Genomic DNA, 26,044 nt, shown 5'->3' on the forward strand with positions numbered 1-26,044 from the left:
TCTGTATTACGAATTCATCTTCGAGGAGAACGCCGAATTCTTTTCGGACTTGCTCTGCGCTGCAGTATCACCCACTATGGTACTACGAATATTCGCTTGTGCGCCAAGTATGCAATATACGTAGGCTTCAAGGCTTTCATTGAGGCGAGCGAGACCGGCCTTTGTTAGTCCGAGTCTCCTGTTCAGAGGGATGAAACTATTATATTGTCCCTCCGATCCATCATTTCGGAAGAAATAGTAGTGCGGTCGTTCTTTGTCGGACAGTACATGTTTTTTCTTTCCAAAAATGGTATGTGTATAGAAAACGCCTCCGTCGGCGGAGAGGAAAAAGTCCCGACCGTTGTATATCGCTTTTGGCTGTCGAACAGGCCCACGATTAGTGTAATATTCATATCCATAACCAAGACCTTTATTTTGACCTTTTCGATATCGAAAGTCGGACTTCGTTGGGCTTATATTTCCAAATTCAGTACATAGAAGTTCATATTGGACGAGATTGTACGGATTGTCGCCCGCTTTGAAGGTGGGGGTATCGTCTGGAAGTGCAACGCCCATTTCGTGAAGGATACGACGTATTGTAAAGTATACATGGAAACGGCAGAATGATCGTATTTGGGGCGGAAATTTCCCTTCGGAACCAAAGAGATGGGCGAATGATATACCACAACCAGTAGTGCTACACCATACAGCGAAATTCAGTTGCTGGTCCCAGTATTTCATCTTTGGGCTGCCCAGCCAGACATTACTTTCTTTAGCTGATCGATGAGTGATTACGTTATCTTTGAACACATCCCGAGGATGAAAAGTAAATTTTTCTGTCGGCGTTACATATATTTCTAAGTCCATGAGAATAGGTTTTATTCCTCCATTCGGTTTGGAAGGAATATCAGCATGCTGTACTGTTGGTATGCTCGTCTTATTCAATTGAAAAGCAACTGGGAATAAGTCTGTACTCATTATTCGTGTTTCTATATACATATAGATTTAAATGGAGGAGAATTTTCCCGGAATCCCTGTCGGAATCGTTCTGTTAGGGGTACTAACATTCCAGACTATGTTAATACTTTATTTCGGATTCAGGTTTAAACGAATTTTTTATTTTTTAGTAAGAATAGATAACATACTGCAAACAATGGAGAATTTAATAAAGTCATCAGCAGCGGCAAATATGGCAGCGCATTCCGAAGGGGCTTCGGCGCCTTCGGTGCCTTCGGACGCTCAATCCATAATAGAGACAAAACGTGAAAAAATACTCTGTGTCATCGCAAGTGGTCAAAGTAAGTTATTTTTGGTAAGGAGTTTACAGTTAGAGAAGTGGAAACGTGGAAAGATGAATTCATAACACGAGCCTTTAAAGTCTATGAAGCGAAATACAGTTCTCTTATAAGTGATACCATCACTCAAAGTTTCATAGATCTAGGAGCCCGCGCAATCAGTCAGGTAGTTCCAATCGATGATCGAGATAACTATGCCACTGATCTTAAAAAGGATTTATTCTAAACAGTGAAATAAAACGATTATCAGGACGGATAGCTTACACGTGGGGGCCCCTGATTGCTCTAATTTCCACCGGTTTAATTACGGGTAAACATTTAAATTTTAAAAAAATCGGGTTTAATATAGTACCTGAAATAAATGGATTCAACTTCGCCGACTCAGCAAACGACTCCGTCAGAAGCCCCGCCGACGGAGCCCACACCGCAAACGGAAACGATTCCGACACAGCGCAACATAGAGAAAGTGTCGTTACCGACGAAGCATCCAGGAGAGTTGCTGCGGGCAAGAAATTAGCGGAATGGAACAGGAAAACAAGGAGAAGAAACTAAAAGCAATGAGGAGGAGGGGGGGATAGCGATGCGGTAGCGACTGAAGCAGACCTACCGCCTACAATGAAAGAACAGTGTGATAATAATTCACGCTGGTATAATAAATGTTATCTTGTTTTAGGAATTGTGGGAGTTTCATTGACTGCATTAGGACTATATTGGGGGCGTGCTCGACATATTTGTCCCCTCCGGAAAGATGAACCGCTTCAGAAAGCGAAAAAAACAGAGCCCGTAGCGGCTCCCTCCAGAACAGTTCCGACAGGGGAGGGGGAGGGGGAGGGAGGACCCAGCTCCTCTACATTGTATGAGATGGATTAACTCCCCATATTTTTTATTTTTATTTTTTATTTTATATACTAGTCAGCAATCATGGATATTAAAACAGTTGTAAACACAATGTACGATGGTATTGTAATCGCAGGACTTGCGATGGGATATCTTATGATCTCCAGCAAATTTCTGAAAATAGAGGTTGGCGATCCAAGTCGACCAAATTTAACTCGCTTGGCAAATTAGGCGGTGCTACTGCTGCTGCGGTTGCGACCAAAGATCTCCTTGAACAGAAAAATATTATTCCTGCAGAACCTTATACTTCGTAATGGGCACCTTCGGAATATTATTCATCGAACATTTATACTTAGTAATATATACATACAACGTACAACGATGATCATTTGGATTGAAAGCAAACAGGTGAACCTGTTACTGTTAATTTTTACCTTGTATTGACACGACACAGTTTACGAAGATAAGACTGCTAGAGTGCGGACTATATAATTCATGGCATAACATAACATCGACGAATAATGTAATAAAATATCAAGAAGGTGACCAACCGAAGAAGACTAAATCAATACGTCCAGGTAACTACAATATCGATACGTTAAACAAAGCAATCGGGTTGAAGCAAAATATTAATTTGAAAAACATCTGCCGACAAACCATGTTTATCTAACTTTGGCTAAAGATATTAAAGTCTATTTCAATGCCACAGGTAGCTTCGCCAACGTCGTCGGCTTTTCAGATAAACCTGAGAACAACCCAGTTATAAAAAGTACTATGAGTCCGAAGAAAGTGGATTTCTTAACAGTCACTAAATATATAGTTCATTCAGATGTAGTCGATGTTACTGGAAATTATGTTTCATTTGGTTCGGGTGCCTCCGGAGGATACATACAGGGGAAAGTATCGAACTGTTTACAAATACTTCCCATCCGGGATACGAGAGAAATAAGTGAAAAGGTTACTTACGATTTTAAAAACGGAGCAATTTCTATGCCATTGAGAAAAGGGGGAGATTACATGAATTCAATGCATATCTGGATAACAGATCAGGATGGGAACATGATCGATTTCAATAACTGGCCAATTAGCTTTTGTATTGAATTATTGTAGTCCCGAAGCGGGGCCGGTGTACCCTATCGGAAGATAACCATCCCACGACCAATCCTCCAGCAATATATATCATTTCATATTTCTTTTGCTCAGGACTGGGTTGATAATAATCTGAGAATTGAACTGCTTCGCCTTCGGAACGACCTGATGCATAGTTGGCTTGCGCCGCTGCTTCTTCAAGGATTTCTGCATCTGTATCTCTTAACTCAGCTGCAGCATGTGCGTCCTTTGCTTGATTTTCTCTTTCCCAATCAGCCTGTAGTAATCTTTTTCTGACCAGACGTTGCGATCATGTTCAATTTTTCTAATGCTTTATCATGTCGGACTTTCTCTTCAATAAGAGCGTCACCATTCCCCGAAAGCTTTTGTCCGATAATATTTCCTCCTGTAAATGCCGTTGCATTTAATACAGCACCGAGAACTGTCATTCCTATAGCTGAAGCCATGGTTGTGTATATTACAAGGTATTATTTTAATTTTCACTGTATATAGGTCCCTACGGAGTATGTCTGATCCAAGTGGCTTCGGTCTAGGTACAATTCGTATGCAAAATCTTGAGCTTGAAGATCTGAGTGATGTTAAAGTGAACAATAATACTAAGATGGCTGCTAATCATAATAAGGATTACGTCCTTCGTTATAAAGACCACGAAAAATATTTCGTTTTAGCCAATGCCGCGGTGCAATCCCACGAGCATGCTGTAGAATTTTCCGAACTTAAAGACATTGATGAAACTGTAATTGACGCCACAAAGGCTTCGAATGATCCTACTCCTTTTGCTCTGACATGGGATTCGGCTAGTCAGAAATTCATGCCTTATAATGTGCCGCGTAACATCTTAGATATATTGGATAGTGAAATTAGTGGTGGAGTTGCTGAACCACCAGGAACTCCGAATGTGATTTATTTTGATAGCAATGTAAACAAATATAAATTGTTAGATTTTCGTAGTTGGCTTACTCCTACAAATCCATACATTGCACTTCTTGGTATACCAATTCATCTTAAAATTAGTCCTCTTAATACAATAATGAAGGCAGATAATACACTAAGAAGGTGGATAAACGAGGGGGAGAATTATTGCTCGTATACAGCTAGCGGAGTTCCAGTTAGATTATTTTGGGACACAACTTTAAAGAAACTGGGTCTTAAAAGTGACGGTGATGAAGCAGCTGAATTAACTTTACAGACAGTAAATCAACAGATGACTGATAATATGAAAATACTTCAACATGGTACAGTTCTCATTAGATGTGTAAAGTTAGCTACTGGAGATGAATTTGACGATTTGGTTGGATATTATGCTATGAAAACAGATAACAGAACAACTTGTGATATTATCATAAGTATTGATAAAGATCGGGGAGGGGAAATGAGTATTGAATGTTTTGTTGGTGGGAATAGAATAGAGAACGACTTAGGAACTACATTTGTACGTAGAGATAAAAGAGTGAACACTTTAGATATCAGTACCATTCATCTGAAACGTCTCATATTATTTGAAGTAATGGTCTTCCGTCACATTTTAAGTTCAGAGGAAATTACTAAAATTTTATCTATCAGGTGAACAAGTTCGCCCCGATAGGAACTTCGTGTTCAACATCAGCTAGACTCCGCGACCGGCCGGCCGGACTGACAACGGGGGTAAAAAAAAAAGCTCCTTTATATAGGCTAGTTTGATGGTGATGACTCACACGGAATTTCCCGTACATGTATAAACATGTTGTGTGTGACTCAGCAGGGAATTTCCCCGCTTAGTTCAGGACAATGCACTGCTGCGCGTGCGTGAGTTCGTATATAGGTCAGGGTCATACTTTAGTTACATGGATGGTTAATTTTTCCTTCGCTCCCTTTAGATAAATGAATAAAATGGGTGTAAAAATTCTTATTAATCCCAGTTGACCACCTTTATTTTACTACTATTATACATACATACATACATACATACATACATACATACATACATACACACATACATACATACATACATACATACATACATACATACATACATACATACATACATACATACATACATACATACATACATACATACATACATACATACATACAAGGGTTTTAGTGTATATGTACGGAATGACATTTATTTCAAACGATATCTGACAGTATATTTTCAAATGCATGGATAATGGAAAATGAAAAGTAGGGATATATTGATATGGAAAAGCACTGTTGATATACAATCTTCTCTGTCGTGTTCAATATGTTTGGCTGGCACTTACAGTTTTGAGTTATTTATGTATCATATTCATACTTCAGCTATTAATAAAATTCTGAGAGGAACAGCTAACTAGTGACTTGACTTAAGGTGGATGTCTGCGAAGAAGTGTAAATATTATCAGTTTCTTGATAAATGCATAATTATCATATTGTAAGCAACATGAGTACAGACAAGAAAATCATGAGACAAAATGGTGTTTCAAATGTAATCTAACTTTTTTAGATTCATCGAAGAGAAACGCGCTCTAGCACTTTATTTTGTGCTGCTCACACCGCTTGATGACAAATTTCAGCCTTCCGAGAAGACAGCAGCAGATGGAGACAGAAGACGGTCTTTTTTTTGAGCATATATCTTGTTACCTTAAAATGAATTTCAGAGTTATAAAGAGACACCAGGGTTACTGACGAATCAATGAAATGTGCAATGACATAAAACAGGTTCTTTAGTGAAGAAATAAGTAATCTTGCCAATTTATCTTGTAATCAAGTATGGCATGACACCACGTTTTCAGTAAATTTTCCTCAATGGCTCATACCGAGTCTTTTATGAAAGATCTAAGGCGATGACAAAATTAAAATGGCATTTTCTTCCATTTCTATATACAAATAATTCACTTCACTACCCTTTTGTACTCATCCACCTTAAGGTGATAAGAAAAGTTAATCGGCCCGCTCATGGCTGGTTAGGCCAAAAAAACAAATAATAGGTTTGTTTCTGATCATTGACGCGGCGACGTGATTTTTTTTTTTTCATTTCTTTTAAATTTTTGGTGGAATTTGATACATTTTCCCTTTTTCCATAGGGGAAACTGAACAACAAGAAATAACGAGTTAACGCGCACACTTTGAAGTGATGCGGGCGGTGACCAGAAACAAATCAATTTGTTTTTGGTCTAACAATAAACTTTATGTGCGCATGCGCAGTATGGACGGTTTAAATTTGCGCTGTCGGTGAACTCGTCGATGTTCTTTTGGGCCACATTTACTTATTTGGGACAAAGTTCGGTGAAATTTACAACTAAAAGTTGACGATTGACAATGTTGTTAACATTTATGATTCTTTTTCACGGTTAATATTATAGATAATAAAATGATCACGTAAAACCCAAACAAGGTGTATAGAATGATTTTTACGTTGACTATCAGCTTGTAGTAGTCCGACCTTTTGACATTGCTAGAAAAGGCGTTTTGTTCGGAAAGAATTGTAGACTCGGAACCTATTCTTCGTCACTTGATCAGTTTTACACCATCAACACGGTACGGCAGTCGTTTTGATCAAGACCAGTGGACTGGATACGACAAGCACAATATCATACTGCGAGGAGAAGAGTCGAAACTTTATCATATTTACATCGTGCGACCACTTTTTGAGCATGAAAATATTGTAAGAATACGTACTTTTTCTGGCTGTATTCATAAAAAAATGCCACGTGGTAGTTTTTTTTCACAGGATACGGTATACGAGGTTACCCATAGATAACGCAGAACATAATATGCATGATTATTTGATTACTGGGCACTAGAGGGCGTAAGGGCATTTGGCAATATGGCGACAGGTGTTGCAGGTGTTGATCGATGCTTTCTCACTTAATTTAGAAAAGCCAAAGACTGAGAAACATAGTTTTGAGTAGTTTCACTCTCGGACGCCCTATTTTTATAATATTTTATAAATAAAATGACAGCGAGATAGCACGTTAAGTAGACGTTCCTTGTGTGCCGACCAACAAATATCTGCGAACTAGAACGAGGGCGTTGTAAAATTTGTATCTGAATATCGATGTTTAACATATACTTCTCACTCAAACTATCTTTTCGATACCCGTTCTACGTGAGTCACTGTTTGCAAATAGAATTCTCTTCATAACTCTCACTATGAGGCACAGACGATAAAGTAATCCTTAGCTGAAATATAATTTTTTAAAGGTGCTATCGCCTTTTTTAGGTGGTAATATCTGGCGCCAGATCATATCTGCAAAGAACACGAATGGAACTAATTTGGAATAATTGGATGGTGAAATAATGTCGATTTAATCTGCAAATTTAAGCTCATCTGCTTTTCCTTTTAAGATATACACTTGTTTTCATCACTAATTTGTAATATTGCAACATAGGGTAACTAATACTTTAGAGAAATTTGAAAAATATGAAGATCCAATTATCCCAAATTAGTTCCAATCGTGCTAAAGAAACCTTAAAAAAGAACATTACATACGAGATGTTTCATTTAAAAAAACAACAACAACTTAAAACTGCCGTTCAGCTCACGTGAAGTTGGTTTCTCTCCCATGCTGCGCTTTGAAATCAAATTATTTTGCGATGAAATGTCTGTGTGTCGTCATCAACTAGAAGTGCTTTCGTCATTCACTTGTATCGCACAACAGTACAGAAGGAAGATATTCGCCGAGAGTTACAGACAGGGGTGTGTGCAGCTTCGTTTTCACTGCATTTCTACGCCACTTATAAAAATTCGGAGAAAACTCCCTTTAAAAAGTGATAATATCTCTTATTGAATTGAAAAGCTGCGTGTTCCAGGATCTTACAAAACTCATAGCGTGATATCGGGCGCCAATAATCATTCGAGTGAATGTCGTCTGACGTCACGGTTGACCGCGACATGAAAAAAACATCACAGAAGGCGCCCATCGAAGAAAAATGTTGAGATTTTTCTTATATATCATTTTTCCCGGTAAAAGATTGATAAATATCATAAATCGGATATACATTTGCAATAAAAAGTTATTCTGATTGATGTATTTCCTAATAAAGAATTAGAGTGCCACTCCACGTGAATGATGGTTTATTTGGAAATTGTGTCTATTATATGCCTGCGCTGTATAGTCAAACGAAAAAGGTGCTGCATAGATCCGGCAGTCCCGTTTCATCATTTTTATATTTGTTTCATCATAGCTTATATTAGAATGGAAGATATTAGCTAAAACGTTTTATTTGATTTTGACGACCAGACTATTGTGAAAATGACGAATAGTCAGCAGGTATTAGAATTAATGTTTGTAGAACTGCATGGTTCAGACTCGGCCTAAACTTTTCATTGTTTGCCCCGAATGCATGGCTTTTTAATATATCTTTCATCGACTCTGCCGCAAACACTGCACTACTTTTGTGAAATCGTACCATCTGGTGCGTTGAGTAAAAGAGTGCAACGAACTTTGTATCCATTATTCTCACAATACCTAGTTTCCCCCAGAAATAGTAATTCAAAGCTCTTGTTATTTACGAACTCGTTTCACATGGCGCGATAACACGGGATACGACAAGATTTGGAGTCGTACAGTAGTTTGTCGTACGGTAATATACGTTGTCTGGTAATGCATACATAGTCAACGTTAAAGGAAAGTGCAAGATTTTCTACCATTTTTCCTGATAAGATATGATTAGGGAGGACCGGAAGGATTTCACTGAACAAAAATGGCCGACGGAGAAGTTACCATCCTGTCCTCGGCGACTCGGACAGTTTGATCCTTCGTCGGCCGTTGAAGGCGCCGGGCGAGATGGTTGGGGGTCTCGGCTTTTGGTACAGCCATGTGTGTGGCCTTTGGAGTACGGTCAGACAGGACCTTCGCTTCGCCACATGTCATAGTATGAACACATCAGGTATCACTGCTAAATGTTTCCCTACGGGGAATAACTAGCGAAAGGACGTTGGAAGACAGACAAGTGGCGCAAAGTCTTCAAAGATAACACCGCTTTTTTCTTAAACACGGATGTTGCATATTGCCAGGTGTTTTCCCCTCTTCCTTCCCCCTTTCTACCAACTCCCCTCTTTGTATTCGTAATGCCTCCTATATAATGTTATTTGCAAACAGCTTATGTAAACTCATCACATCACATGGATACCATGCGTTATTAAGCCCTCCCTCTAAAAATATTGTAAATGTTTGAGAATCCGAATATCAACCCCTAAGGCGCATTAAGTTATTAAGTCCGCGCTAGTATAAAAAGTCGACGGCTTTACTTTGGAATGAAAGTCTGGATTTATCCCGCTGATTCAGCAATCTTCTCTCTCTCTCTCTCTCTCTCTCTCTCTCTCTCTCTCTCTCTCTCTCTCTCTCTCTCTCTCTCTCTCATATATATATATATATATATATATATATATATATAATATTATATATATATATATATATATATATATATATATACATATACTTCTTATGAAACTGACTGAAAATGTATCTTGCTAAATGAATTTCCGTTAACATTAAAAATTATGATTAGGTCAAAGCACGTGCTGTGCGTTTTATTGCTGGCAAATACACTTTGGTACTGCAAGGAAACTTCTATATGCATGAGTTAAGGAGTCAATAACATTATTACCAAGGCTTAAATAGCCTTAACAACACACTGCCATAAATGCATCATTCTGTGAAGTGCTAACACAATATGCGATCAACTGTTTCATCACAAAGATAGCTGCACGGGCAAGCGAACCCTAGACCGACCTAACACATACAACACCGACTTGCCAATCATCGTCTTTATATGGTTATAGATTCTAACTGCTTTTAGATCATCTCTTGTCGTTTCATTTCATAACTGGCATCGAGGGATGTTATTGCTATTTTTTCTTACAAATCAATAATTTTAAGGCCCATGATTACTTGTCAAAATAGAGGGCGGGACACACTCCTCACATCCACGAATCCCAACTTCTTGTCAAAACCTCTTCACCGACGTCAGAATACGACGACACATTACAAAATGTTTTCATCTGCTTTGCAATTTTTTCCCGTTGTTTCTTTGTGTCTCATTGAGTAGAGGTGAAAGGGCAAAAGTTGGCGATGACTTCTGAGCTAAGCAAGACTATGTTCTCTGTCGATCCTGGCAACTAATTATTAATCATTCCACACGTGACGTCAGGAGACTGTCTGGGTTTACAAAGTGTAATCGAAGTATCTGTATCGCCATGACCCCATGAGGAGAAGTTGAATAAACTTTGATGCCTTTTCTAATTAGATAACAAACATGAAAATTAAAAAATGAATTTAATGTTTCTTAAATCACTTTCGTAATTACATTACCATGTTCGCTAGTAATGGCATTTTTTTTGTTGAAGGGGTTCAACGCGTAATAATTCTGGTGTTGTGAAATAGAATTTCATTGACACCTCGCCAAAAATTAAATGAATCAATAGCCACTTCTTTGATTTACTTATTGCACGCAAAAATAGAGCACGAACTAAAGTTCTTTGCACTTTGCTGGGTATATTCGATGGATAGCCAATGTTCATATTGAGAGAAATTATTCGCTGCCGCCTTCTTTCTATACGGCTCTAGCCTATGACTCTGGCTACAGTAGTGGTTTAAATAATTGGGTATAAGGGACCCTCGATGGCCAGTCTAATTCTCGCAGCCTTAAATAGCTTTTGTCTTGTGCTGGGGTGGTGGGGAGGGGCATAAATACTTTCAACGGTGACAACTAGTCGCTGCCGGGCAAATCGTTTTGTGTGCTTGTGAATCTAGCTAAATTCACTAATCTTTCATGCATTTTTGGCATTAAAAGCCTGTCTAACCGAAATTTTTACACTTTGCTCCTGTAATCTTATGTGTTTTACCAAGAAGAAATCCGCCATATTGAAAATGTGGTCGACCGCCTGAGACTTTTATCACTCACTTAGGTACCTAATCGTGTTTCAGGTACAGAGCATTCAGAAAAACGGACGGGCAAAAGAGCGACACCAGCGTCAATGCTCAGATTTTTCTTTGTTTTCTCTATAGTAACGTAGTGGTATTGAGCTAATCAGTATTACAATTGCCGCCAGATCTAGAAGTCAAATCGATATAAATGATTGCAACCTAATTGTGGTTTTCACTCTCACAATTGCTTCCATATACCAATACGTCAGCGTGCCAAGCGGAATCAATAAATAAGAAAATCTCCAATCTTAAATAACATTTCCTCATTTATTCAGTCAAATACGTAATCGAATGAAAAATAGAAGAGTAAACACTAGTAGTATAGGGTCACGCTATCCACCTAGAAGATTTGAAGGAACTGAATGTCTCGGCTGAAAGCTTTCAAAATTTATCGCCCTGACGAAATGACAGAAAGTAGAAACACTGGTTTAGTGGACACTCTCCCCTTGACACACGCGTTTGCTGCTGTAATACTTCTATTATCCTTTGACATATCTTTACTGTTCAGATACATCCAACAAATAGGGATTGATGACTTTAAATTGTTATAAAAAACGGGATTATGAGCATTAGATCGGCATTGTCCTAGGCTTGTACCATCGACCACATTACTTCTGCCTGCGATGCTTGCCAGTGGGGCCTGCATGTAAAGCCAGACATCTTTTGTAGCCTTTGGTTATTAAACCTCAGTTGAGATGAATTTAATAAGGAATATCTGAAACACAGCGCTTCAATGTGCATGTGCCACGTATGTATATCGGGTAGCGCAATATCGTGCTAAACAAAACTTCAACCAGTTCAGTGAAAAATCGTAGGTCAGCAAAATTGTTTGACATATTTATTATTCAACAAACATTGGACTGGGCGTCCTTTATTATGAATCATCGTTAGAGGAGCTGGTTTGTAATAATTACGTAAAATAACAAATATGTAAATTTTGACGTCCGTATTGTTGTGAAAAAAAGCTTATCGCAACGTATTTCGTCTTGATTAATTTACCAATTAACCAATTAGCTAATTGATTACCATTAATTCAATTCATTCATCAACCATCCATTATTTCTTTCATCCAATGTCCCATCCCGTCATTCATTCATTCATTCATTCATTCATTCATTCATTCATTCATTCATTCATTCATTCATTCATCAATTGATTGTTATTCAATGAAACCAAATCTTTTGTCAGGGGCAGTCACGGGATTTATTCTTTGTCCAAAATCTTCCAGAGGTCTTGCTTAAGGACTAGATGGTTACTCATTCACTTTCCATCAAGTTACTTGCCTTGTGCTGACTCGGATAGCACTGGCTCTTTTCATTTAAAAAGTCCTTTAGGCACTTTAAATGACATTGGCATCGCTACGGACGATATGATGCCCATTTGGTGCGAAATTCAAGGACCTGAAAATAAGCAACAATCAACATTATGAAGTCATCTTGCAAGTCGGGGCAACGGCCTCCGAACATAAAATAACACGACCCATTGTTAAGCAATCACCATTTCAACAGTAAAGGCTCTCTTTACATGTCTTCTGCTACTTTTCTTCTAATTTTACATTATCATTTAGTGCACACACACAAACACACAGACACAGACACACACAAATGTATGTATGTATGTATGTATGTATGTATGTATGTATGTATGTATGTATGTATGTATGTATGTATGTATGTATGTATGTATGTATGTATCATGCAAGATTATTTTTCAAGTCGGTAGATACGCAGTCACACTTTAAAACGTAATTTGAATGCTGATATAATGCACAATGGTGGGGCTAATGACCAGTCGTTTAAAACTAGGTGTTTTCTTTTTCTTTTGTACAGGAAGTACATTTGTATGCTCGATATAATGTCACTCACCGGCGCTCTGAATGGAATGAAATAATCCAAAAATAGTAATAGTGACATTGCCCAAGGGTCGATGTTGGTGACCTCGACTTTTTCTTTGCGGAACGACATTGACGTAGGAGTTTGACCTCTTTAGTTGGAAAAATCGAAAATGCGTGAAAAGGCAATATTTCCCTGTGGAAATTCGTAAAAATCGTGGACACATATGCCTAGCTTTAGATTCATATCTTTACACTTGCAGCAAGACAGCAAAGCAGTGGAAACGAGAACGAATTCAGAACATGATGTCGCCCTCTTTTGTGTCTTTTCTCACTTATTTCTTTTTTCGTTCCTTGGTTTACGAAAGTTGTCAATATACAGTGTGAGATTGGTTGTTCTTACAAGAGAAACTATAAAATCCATAAGAATGGTTTTAGTAACTGTTTACAATGTTGTACGATTTTCGTAAGACATGTTTGTATCTTATAGCCTCATTAGCTGTAACTTTTGAAGTATTTTCCAATATCATCATTATCTGTTTGTCAATAAAATTTTCTTGTCTGCTGACAAAATGTCAAAATATCGAATGTTCAGTTTGTGAACACACCTTGTCTGTCGGACAGTCTGTATGTGCATCGCCAAATGTTATTGCTGACATCTAAATCATAGTCTGGATAAGGATTTGTCAACAATAACAATGCACACGGTATATTACTGTTGCAAAGATGGCATTCTCAATTTCAGCATGTTTTGAGGGGAACAAGAATAAAGGGTTTTCGTTTTCAAAAACAAAAGACAGACAGTGATAAAAAAATACAGATATTTCCGTTAACGAATGGGTCGCCTTTGAGTGCATTGACGCTGATTGCAAAAGCAAGTGTGTAAATGCTAATGTCTTTTTGAACAGTATAAAAACGAAGTCTTGTAAAGAAAGCGTGCAAATACTATTTGTCAAATCATGTGATTGCTATATCGACCAATTAGCAACGAATACGTAATGGTGGCAAATTTGAACATGCTACATGTACTTTTGCGTTTGCGTACAGGAGTCTGTTTGCTCAGTCTTCAACATACAGTTTTCATACGCGAGAGTAAATTCCCAAGAATGTGAATAGTAAAGTATCGTTTGTGTTGAAAATAAAAACAAAACAAAACAAACATTTTCCACGTGACCGGGGACTTCGGGTGAACACTCTGTCTGATCTTTGCTACATGTTGCGACCCCGTCTTTTTTCTTCCAACATCAGAAATGGCGCCGTCCGGTGTGTTACTTCTTTTTCAAAACAGAGAAGTTAGCTGACTTGATCCTAACGGTAAACGTTTTCATTGTGTCGTCCTTCACATTTTACAAAGGTGGGACTGCTCCCATTCAGGTGGCTTCCAAACGTATGACCCGTGAAAGGGCAAAAACCTTGAAGCTACCTTGGTGATTTGCTTAAACGGAAATCTCAACTCTGTTTTGGTACTGTTTATTGAAATTGCTAGCGGGGAAAAGAGAGGTTACTAATTGATTATTCATAACACGCTCCGTTTTGGTATTTTTAGGTCTTCTGCCCCGACCTCACCAGGCTAATCTATCTCTCTCTGCAAGGACACATCCATACACCGTTATTGTGTAAAGTAGAAATGGCTCCCTTCATATGAAAACTAGACCGGTCTGGATGTATATGTCTGTCTTGCGCATTCTGAATAGGAGCAACTCGGGGGTCGCGCCAGTGTTATTCTTTCTATTCATGTAGGACGTCAAAACGAACCTACCATTATAAAATATTTGTATTGCCACAACCGAAGAAACGTCAGCCTACAAGCAAAGTCGAACGATGCGATTGGCATTGTCGCCGCTCTCGCGAAGATATTCCGTTCGACTCCGAATGATAAATATTTGTATATCCTACACAGACAGTGGGGGTGGCGGGGGGGGGAACAGAGAATAAAACAGGTAAAGGGATACACAGACACAGGAAGAGAAAGAGGCCCGAGGGGAATAAATGGGTCTTGATGTTCTGTTTATTGATACCGTTGAAGGATGAGTCACCCTCGAATGCAGTGCGCTGTTTGAAAGGAGTACTAGACAATCACGTGCACACCTGCGGTCAGGAAGAGTAACTGTATTCATGATGGGGTCAAAATATTAATAACAGCACGCATATCTCAAGCGAACAGCCTGTCTGTATATATGCATAGAGATATTGCTATCAAAAATATGGAAACTAAAAATATTTTGTTATGAGGGAAGCCGCTTGCATAATTACATTAGGAGGCTTGATTAGGCTATGTATCACGTTCAAGTGTAATATGACAGTGACCGTGTTCAGCTCGAATTTTAGGAAACGGTACTAATCTCTGGAGAAACATGGCGATAAGTCGTAGGTATTTGAAAGATGTCACACGGAACTTAGCAGAAAGAGTTTTAAACCTTGTTTCATCATCATTCACTCACAATATGCCCGTATCTCTATTGCACACTTTCTCCGATGATCTGTTGAAAGGCGTTCGCCCTGACGCCATAGGTAATTGAGTTTGTTTTCTACGATGGCGGGGTCAAAGGTTTCCGTGTAATTAGGAAAGCGAATGGGAGAAAATACTGTGTTTATAACCGATTTGATTTTTATTGGACATATGCTCCCACTGCAGAATGGCAATAACGTGTCAATAACTCAGCCGATGAATACGTTGACATGTCTCGTATTTTATACTTTTTCAATCCACACTGTGTAGTATACGAGCGATTACATGCTCGTCTACCTTTGTTATTGAATGCTAGTTTTAATTTCATATAACTACCAAAGCGAAAAAAATGGAAAAATTCGTGTTTGGAAATCGCTTGGTCACTTCGAGACACCGCCTGCATCACTTCGTGACATGCGCAGTTTGTTTCTGTTTTTCTTCTTTGATGTGTTCAACAAAATCATTACCTTCTTAAGTTACACCCTAACACCAAAGCCAAAACATAATAAGAGAAAAGAAAATTGCATTCAATTTGCTTTTGCCGAATGTCAAGGATCACAAATAAATATCCTGTTTCTGATTCAGTCTTTCAATGCCTAATAAAGATACATTGCTGCAAGTATATTCTGTGAGTGTTACGTTTAGTTTACACATAGTCAAGTAATATAAGTCGGCAAGATTAAGATCAAACGTCTCTGCTATGTCAAGAACACAATGCAGATACGACATCAGGGAAATGTCCCTTTGACTTACATTTACAACTACGACTTGAGTGCTGTTTGCGCAAATACGTCGACAGATAAAAATCATTACATTACTTTTCGATTTTTAAATATTGACGTGACAGTGTCCTACGCCTGGCGAAGACAACCTGATTATACTCCCCGTAAATGGTCATGGACGTGATGTGAATAAAGTGATGGTGGCATTGACTGTGGTTATCATGTGATTGACTTGATCCGCTTATCACGTTCAAGTCAGTAGATGAATCGCCTCGAGACATCAGAGCAGATTTGTAAGGATTTGCAGAGGCCAAGGAAAAAAGAGGGGCGCAGGGGCTGTAACCTCCACAAATGTAATAATCTCCACAAATGTAATATCAACCACAATTGTAATAAAATCAACCACAAATGTAATAAAATAGTCAACCATAAATGTAACAACCCGCAACCACAAATGTAATAAACAAATTAACCATAAATGTAATAAAACTCAACCATAAATGTAATAAGCTTGAACTTGCATATGTGATCATTTGTTTATCAATGCCCTGAGTAAATAATAACTTAAATAAGACTAGTGTAATGTTATTGCATACTTTCCTAAACTAGGTTTCCTTTCCGAACACAGAATAGAATACTTTGAGAACGCTATCAGAAAACGGCGAGGTACTGATCAAACCGTTAAATAATGGAAGTGGAACGCAATTCAAGACTCTGATAATTACATAATAAGGAAGCGTCAAAATAACTCGTCAACCGGTGATACCACACAAAGTTACAGATGACTCAGAACAATAACAGAGAAATATAAAACCTTATAACAGAAACTTACGACACAAAACATGTTGACGAGAACATATATTTCAATCTAGTAAAAAACAATACGAACACTACCTTGAACACAGTAGAACAAAATTAGACGTCCTGGCATCCCTAGTGAAGGAACAACTTCAAGTGGGACAAAATAGGAATACAGACAATCTATCGATTATTCCACACAATTTATCCACGAATTTGAGGCGATTGATTAAGAAAGTACGGCAATTTTCGAAAAACCGGTGTTAAAGGATCGTAGTGTTTATACAGTCTTCCCCACTCTGGAGTAGAGACTGCACTGACGTTCAGATTACAGCTGTGTCTAGCCATGGCCAATCAGTTCTGTACACAAAATAGGGAAACGCAAAATACACTTTCAATATGCAAAACACACTAAGCGCAAACAATTAAGAAATGAATAATGTGTGGAGTTGCCTTCCTTATTACATAGATCAATATTTAACGACTAATTCATCAATTGCGACGACAAAATAGATTTATTACATTTATGGTTGACAAGTATTACATTTATGGGTGATTTTTTTATTACATTTATGGTTACCATTTATTACAATTGTGGTTGGTGTTTTTATTACATTTATGGTTGATTTTTGTTACATTTATGGGCGATATTACATTTATGGGTGCATTTTATTACAATTGTGGTTGATATTACATTTGTGGAGATTATTACATTTGTGAAGGTTACAGGGGCGATAAGTAGCTGACAGACCGGACAAGTATCGCCTAAATGAGACAGAGAGAGTGACAGACAGACAGATACACACTCATGCGCTTAGACTGATATATTGTCTTTCGATCATGGCGAACATGGTACTAGAAATAGACTCAAGCGTAAATAATTCAGCCTTCAAGAGAGATTTGCGTAAAAAAGGGAATCTTTAATGTCAAGATTTGCTTTCTCGGTGATCGGCGGCTTAATCCTACTGTACTCTACGGTTCGGCAATACGCTTTTGAAGTGGGTAATTTGCCAACACAGCCTTCCAGACCGTCCCACTTTCAGAAAATCAAGCGTTTTTCGTATGATAAGCGACCACAGTATGACACATGTAGACCAGAACGCCTCACATCACTGAGGGGGAAGATGGGTCTTGTCAATTGACGGGGCAATTCAAAGAAATCATATGAAAATGTCGATTTCATTTTGCCCTTCAAGATGCTGCTAATGATCCGTTATCGGGAAACGTGACAAAGTCTGCAACTGCGCATGTGCGAATGGTTAACTTGGCCACGGGCACTGTGGATTATACAGATTATAGGTAATCTCTGTGCATATAATATGAATATCAAATTTACAAATGTTTAGTTGCTGCTGCTTCCGCTGCTGGTAATATTCAATTTACGATGATCATGATCATAATTATGATCATGATTGATATCATGATCATGATAATTATGATCATAGCTTAGTAATGCCAACTCCGACGATGACGACGGCGATGACGACATTGATGATGACGACGATGATGATAATGATAACGATGATGACAATCTTGATTAGGGCAATGTTGAATATGTCATTATCAAACATTGAAACGAATCGATTCTATCACTCCAATTGGATGACATTGACCGAAACGATACTAAGGTCACCATTGAAGCAACCGTCGGTACTGGTACAAGGAGAACGAGAAATGATCAAAAAGCAAGGAAGACAATCACATTATTCCATGCTGGATGATCTCACAAACAACCGTACCACGTGCCTCCATTTTCCGACGACGTAATCTTTGCCGCCGGAAAACACATTGTCATAATTGAACTTACAATCCCCGCGAATTGTCCGGTCAAAAGGCCCCGGCCACAGTGTTTACTGTGTCGGTGCCTAGAGACATTTCACTTAATATCCTCCCAGACATGTTGGCGCCTGAAATACCGTTCACTTCCCTAAAAAGACCAGCCGAAAAATTATTCAGTCTCATACGATGTGGAATCGAAAATTTGACAATAATTTCTTTAGTTAAAGGGAAGGGGTCGTCGAAACTGCGTCTATGCGAGTTTCTTGTTGCAAACAATGTTTTACATGCACGATATCCAGATGCATTACGTCGACATATCTGAAATATTTAAATTTTACGGCATACATTATGGCAAACAGTTTTTAATTTTCATCTATCGCCAACGTACCTTGGATGCAGTGTTTACATTGGTTGACACCCTATACGTCTTTTAAGCGCAGTTCCGGCACCCCTCCCTTTAATCGGTATACCAGTTAGAACCAAATATGTGCTAGACATTGATACTAATCATGATGAGTTTAGGCCTCAGCCAGTTACATCTGATTCGAGCGATGGGGGGACCGCGATCAAGAAGAAGAACTCAAACCCTCACCAACACAATTGTGCCAAACTACGAAAAATTGTCATGACCGCCAGCCAGTCTAGAGGTTCTGGGGAATCAAACTCTATGATGATGCGTCCCCTCCTGAACCCTTTCACCACTGTGGTTTAAACCAATCCCGTTGTTTTCTACGATAAAGTTGGACCTCAAGAGAGGCAAACGGGGGTGAAAGGATTAAATCTCTGGACACGTAGAATAATGGTAGCGATCGATAACAGTTTGCATATTGCCGCGGCGCCACCTGGCCACGTCTTCGAAATTTATTGACCAAATCATAGGCAGTAGAGTGGCGTTCCCCTCTACTGCCTATGACCAAAGTTACTTTTTCACGTCATCAATCGCGAAACTCTGCGAGAGAAGTTAAAGGTATACTGTGACCTGTTCCAATTTTGCCACAGTTACCATGGAAAGAGAAAATCTAACCAATTACAGAATTTAATCGGGTTGCCGCTTTTTAAAAACAGCGCCCTCACATTGGCATTTTGAATGCCAAGGAACGCACGTTTGACCCATATATGAGCATATTCAGATTACAGGTGACTGTATGTACCTTTAAGGAGATCGAATCTTAACATGGGCATTGATTAGGTTAGTGTTTAGAGGTAGAGTGAACTTGAAACAGGAAGAGTACAAGAATAAATTATGGTTGAGGTTTCAAACGACGGTATGTGCTCACAGTTCTTAAAGGGATACAGTCGTCGGACTGCACTCAAAGGTCACGTGGGACCCAGACGACCAAAGTAAACACCGTATCCAAGGTACGATAGTGATTGATGAAAATTAGAACATGTCTGTCATAATCTACATCGTATAATTTCAATGTTGCAGCTATGACGATGAGGTGCATCTAGATATTGTGCACGAAGTACATTGTATGTAAACAAGAAACTCACACAGGCGCAGTTCCGACGACGGTTTCCCTTTGAACAGAAGTAACAGATCCTCGAAACATGGCGAACGTTATAAATAAATACAAAATATCTCAGACTCTCTGTGCAAATGTAAACAGTAGACACAAAGACATAAACCGGCAACTATAAGTTCAATTATATGGATATCATACTAAGCACCCTACAGTGGGCTAATAACTGTTACGTTTTGCCAAGGTACATACTTATACAAACTCTGCCTTTTTAACCTATAATTATATCACATTTTTCTTGACGATGCATCCGGCCACATGCAAAGCTGTAAGAGAAATGGAATTTAGAGACATAATGGCAGTAAGATATTTACGTGCGATGATGGAGTCATTATTGACTGACTTGTTGCAGAAACAAAACTGATAAACCATGTGGCTTGGCCAGTCAGAATTAGGACTCCTTAGGATGTGTGACAACTTGCTCAAAACTATCTCGTGCGCACAAGACAGTTTCTCTTGCTCGAGAGATGCTTATTTTGTTTCTAGATAGCTGATTCTTTTCCGAAGGTGATAAGCACGTGCATCGAAACAAAAAGATATGGTCTGTTGCTCAAATTTTCCTTATGAAAACTTTAAATCGTTCTAAATTCAGAATAAAAATAGAGGTCACTTTGCAATTTTAATACTAGAGAACTAAAATACCCCAATATATTTTCACTAATAATTTGAAATTCAAAATGACGCAAGCCCTACGTTAATTCGTTGAGGATTGTAAAACTTCAGATTCACAAGAAAAGACGACGTAAACCCCATTCACTCAATCAGCTTCGAAAAAAGCGAAATACATGAACCATAGAAGTATTGTAGACATTCAGAGTATGGACATTGCTTAATAAGCAAATCCAGGTACAATTTTTGATAAAAGTATTGTTGTCCTATCTTCATCACTTGATAAGTAACCGATGCATGTCATCTCTTTTAAAATCATTTACAGAGAACCCTATAAAAATCTTCGCGGCAACGAAATCACAGAAATTTCATGTCCCCTATGTTATTTTTTTATTCCTCTATGACTCAAATTTTGTAACTGTAAATAAAGTTTCACAGAATACAGAATCAGTTATATCCATACCGTTTGACTCGAAAAAGTCAGTTTGGAGTCCGATTTTTTCCCGTCATTTTGAGGAATGCTGGCTCATATCACGAAAACCCGAGCAATTGCGTAGAAAAGAACAACACTTTTGATCCAGGGGTTGGCATTTTTTGTATAGGTTTTTCAAGTCGATATGATCCATGCGGTATCACTGACACCAACGCGTAAAGTGTGAATGTTCGAAAAGAAAATACCAAACATCTTATTTACTGCAGTATAAGAAGAAGGTCGAACGCATTGGATCCATGGCACCGCGCCATACACTAGAAAGATCTTTGTCGTGACTTATGTTTCTGAAGGTGATGAAAGGATCCGTAGACGTGTGTGTCATTTGAAAACGTTGAGTAACATTGCAGGCTGTCGTCTAAAAATCTAACCTGACCTAAATTAAATCAAACACAAACCAAATGTGTGCGTTTATCGTCTTCTCGAAATATCCAAGAAAAGACTTTAAAAATTCCTGCCAGATAAATTGCTGAATTATTATTTCCTGGTGCGACTTTTGATGACAGTAATACTTTTGTATCTTCATCTATTCTGTTGATCAGCAACCAACCTCTTTCTGTGTATGTTTGAAAATCACTAACTTTTGCACCTTACAGAAATCTGCGCCTCTGGGAAACGACAATAGTCAATCTTTGTCAGATCCATATAACATTAATGACTGAAATATATTAGAAATTAATAACTGCAATAAAACATCAATGGGCAGACTTTCCAGTTGGTCTCGAAAAATTCTGTTTGGAAAACCATTTTCTATCATTTTAATGCCTTCTAACCTGTAACCTATATTAGGCAATTATGAAGAAAAGGACAATACATTTCATTTTAAGACGTAACCACAAAACTGATTAACCATGTGGCAATTGGCTGTCAGGTGTTAGCCAGTCAGAATCATTAAGACTCCATAAGATAAGAGACAACTTGTCCAAAAACTATCTCGTGCGCACGAGACATACAGTTTCTCTCGCTCGAGAGATGTTTATTTTGTTTGTAGATAGCTAATTCTACTACGAAGGTGATAAGTACTGCATCAAACAAAAAGATATGATCTGTTGCTCAAATTTTCCTTATGAGAACTTTTAATCCGTCTCTTTCATAATTCGGAATGAAAATAGGGGTCAGTGTGCAATTTTAATACCAGAGAACTAAAATACCCCAATTTTCACTGATAATTTGAAATTCAATATGACCGCTAACCCTACGTTAATTCGTTGAGGATTGTAAAACTTTAGATTCACAAGAAAATACGACGTAATCCTCATTCACTCCACCAGCTTCGAAAAGAAAGTGAAATACATGTACCATAGAAGTATTGTTGACATTCAGAGTATGGAAATCCGTCCTTGAGATACACAAACCCCTGAGGTGTCAGTCTAGTGCCTTTTTTGGATATTACAAATCCAGAGCACATCAGTCAGGGATGTACTGTTATAATATTACTTTATCATTTTCTGGAAACATCAACAAAACCAGACTCACTGAGTAATAGTATTGAAAATTTATTTTAAAAATTGGATGGGTGTAACAAAATCATAATTTTATGACAAATTGCTTGAACGTTTTCTTTTTTTTTTTAAAGAAAAAACAGGAAATGTACATTGCTGAATCAGCAAATCCAGGTTCAAATTTTGATACAAGTACCATTGTCCTATCTTCATCACTTGATAAGTAACCAAGACACATCGTCGTTTCTTTGAAAGTCATTCACGGAGAACTTCAGAAAAATCTTCGCGGCAAGGTAATAACAGAAGTTTAATCTTCCCTTTGTTAGTTTCCTAATCCCTCGATGACTCAAATTTTGTAACTGTAATAAAAGCTTCACAGAATACAGAATCAGTTATATCTATACTATTTGACTCGAAAAAGTCAGTTTGGAGACCGTTTTTCCCCCGTCATTTTGAGGAATGCTCGTTTCTATCCTGAAAACCCGAGAAATTGCGTAGAAAAGAACAACACTTTTGATCCAGGGGTCGGCATTTTTTATATAGGTTTTTCAAGTCGATATGATCCATGCGGGTATCACTGACACCCACGCGTAAAGTGTGATTGTCCAAAAAGAAAATACCAAACATCTTATTTACTGCAGAATAATAAGACCTAGGTCAAACCCATTGGATCAATGGCACCACGCCATACACCAGAAAGATCTTTGTCGAGACTTGTGTTTCTTAAGGTGATGAAAGGATCCACTGACTCAGACGTGTGTGTATTTTGAAAACTTGACGTAACATCGCAGGCCGTCGTCTAAAAATCGAACCTAACCTAAATTAAATCAAAGACAAACCGCATGTGTGCGTTTATCGTCTTCTCGAAATATCCAAGAAAATACTTTAAAAATTCCTGCCAGATAAATTGCTGAATTATTATTTCTTGGTGCGGATTTTGATGACAGTAATACTTTTGTATCTTCATATATTCAGTTGATCAGCAACCAACCTCTTTCTGCATATGTTTGAAAATCACTAACCTTTGCATCTTACAGAAATCTGTGCCTCTTGGAAACGACAATAGTTCAATATTTGTCAGATCCATATAACTTTAATGACTGAAAGTTATTAGAAATTAATAACTGCAATAAAACATCTACGGGCAGACTTTCCATTGGGTCTCAAAAAATTTAGTTTGGAAAACCATTTTCTATCATTTTTATGCCTACTAACCTGTAACCTATATTAGGCAATTATGAAGAAAAGGACGATACATTTCATTTTAGGACGTAACCACAAAAGTAATTAACCATGTGGCCAGTGCCTGTCAGCTGTTGGCCAGTATGAATTAGGACTCCCTATAGCATGTGTGACAACTTGTCCATAAACTATCTCGTGCGCACGAGACAGTTTCTCTCGCTCGAGAGATGTTCATTTCGTTTGTAGATAGCTAATTCTACTAAGAAGGTGATAAGTACGTGCATCAAAACAAAAAGATATGATCTGTTGCTTAAATTTCCTTATGAAAACTTCTAATCGTTCTCTTTCTAAATTCGGAATAAAATAGAGGTCAGTGTGCAATTTTAATGTTAGAGAACTAAAATACCCCAATTTTCACTGGTAATTTGAAATTCAAAATGACCGCAAGCCCTACGTTGATTTGTTTAGGATTGTAAAACTTCAGATTCACAAGAAAAGACGACGTAATCCTCATTCACTCCACCAGCTTCGAAAAAAAGTGAAATACATGTACCATAGAAGTATTGTAGACATTCAGAGTATGGAAATCCGTCCTTGAGATACACAAACCCCTGAGGTGTCAGTCTAGTGCCTTTTTTGCTAGTACAAATCCAGAGCACAGTCAGGATGTACTGTTATAATATTATTTTATCATTTTCTCGAAACATCAAGAAAACTAGACTCACTGAGCAATAGTATCGAAAATTTATTTTAAAAATGTGTAACAAATCATAATTTAAAGACAATTGCTTGCAATTTTTTTTTTAAAAAAAACACCAGTAAATGTACATTGCTGAATCAGCAAATCCAGGTACAAATTTTGATACAAGTACCATTGTCCTATCTTCATCACTTGATAAGTAACCGAGACACATCGTCGTTTCTTTGAAAGTCATTCACGGAGAACTTCAGAAAAATCTTCGCGGCAAGGATATAACAGAAATTAAATCTTCCCTTTGTTAGTTTCCTAATTCCTCGATGACTCAAATTTTGTAACTGCAGTAAAAGCTTCACAGAATACAGAATCAGTTATATCCATACTATTTGACTACTAGTAAAAAAAGTCAGTTTGGAGTCCGATTTCTTTTCCCGTCATTTGGAGGAATGCTCGCTCATCTCACGAAAACTGGAGCAATTGCGTAGAAAAGAACAACACTTTTGATCCAGGGAGTTGGCATTTTTTATATAGGTTTTTCAAGTCGATATGATCCATGCGGGTATCACTGACACCCACGCGTAAAGTGTGAATGTTCGAAAAGAAAATACCAAACGTCTTGTTTACTGCAAATAAGACCTAGGTCGAACCCATTGGATCAATGGCACTGCGCCATGCACCAGAAAGATCTTTGTCCAGACTTATGAGTCTTAAGGTGATGAAAGGATCCACAGAAGTGTGTGCATTTCGAAAACTTGGCGTAACATCGCAGGCTGTCGTCTAAAAATCTAACCTAATCTAACTTTAATCAAAGACAAACTAAATGTGTCTGTTAATCGTCTTCACGAAATGTCCAAGAAAAGACTTTAAAAATTCCTGCAAGATAAATTCCTGGTGCGAATATTGATGCCTTTAATATTTTTGTATCTTCATCTATTCAGTTGATCAGCAACCAACCTCTTTCTGCATATGTTTGAAAATCACTAACTTTTGCACCTTACAGAAATCTGCGCCTCTAAGAAACAACAATAGCTCAATCTTTGTCAGATGCATATAACGTTAACTTTAACGACTGAAAATTATTAGAAATTAATAACTGCAATAAAACATCAATGGGTAGACTTTCCATTGGGTCTCGAAAAATTCTGTTTGGAACACCATTTTCTATCATTGTTATGCCTACTAACCTATAATCTGTATTAGGCAACTATGAAGAAAAGGACAATGCATTTTATTTATTATAGGACGTAGCTTTTTTAAGTCGATACGCCATGCGCTGACATTCATCCCATGTAGGCTTTTCAAGTCGATACTTCATGCGGGCGTTATGATAATAAACACGTTTCAGCAAGGCCTACCCGCAGCATGATGCGAAACTTGACATATTTCAACGCTCCACACAATATTGGGGA

Source organism: Ptychodera flava, chromosome 8 (genome assembly GCF_041260155.1).
Source record: "Ptychodera flava strain L36383 chromosome 8, AS_Pfla_20210202, whole genome shotgun sequence".
NCBI classification, from domain to species: Eukaryota; Metazoa; Hemichordata; class Enteropneusta; family Ptychoderidae; genus Ptychodera; species Ptychodera flava.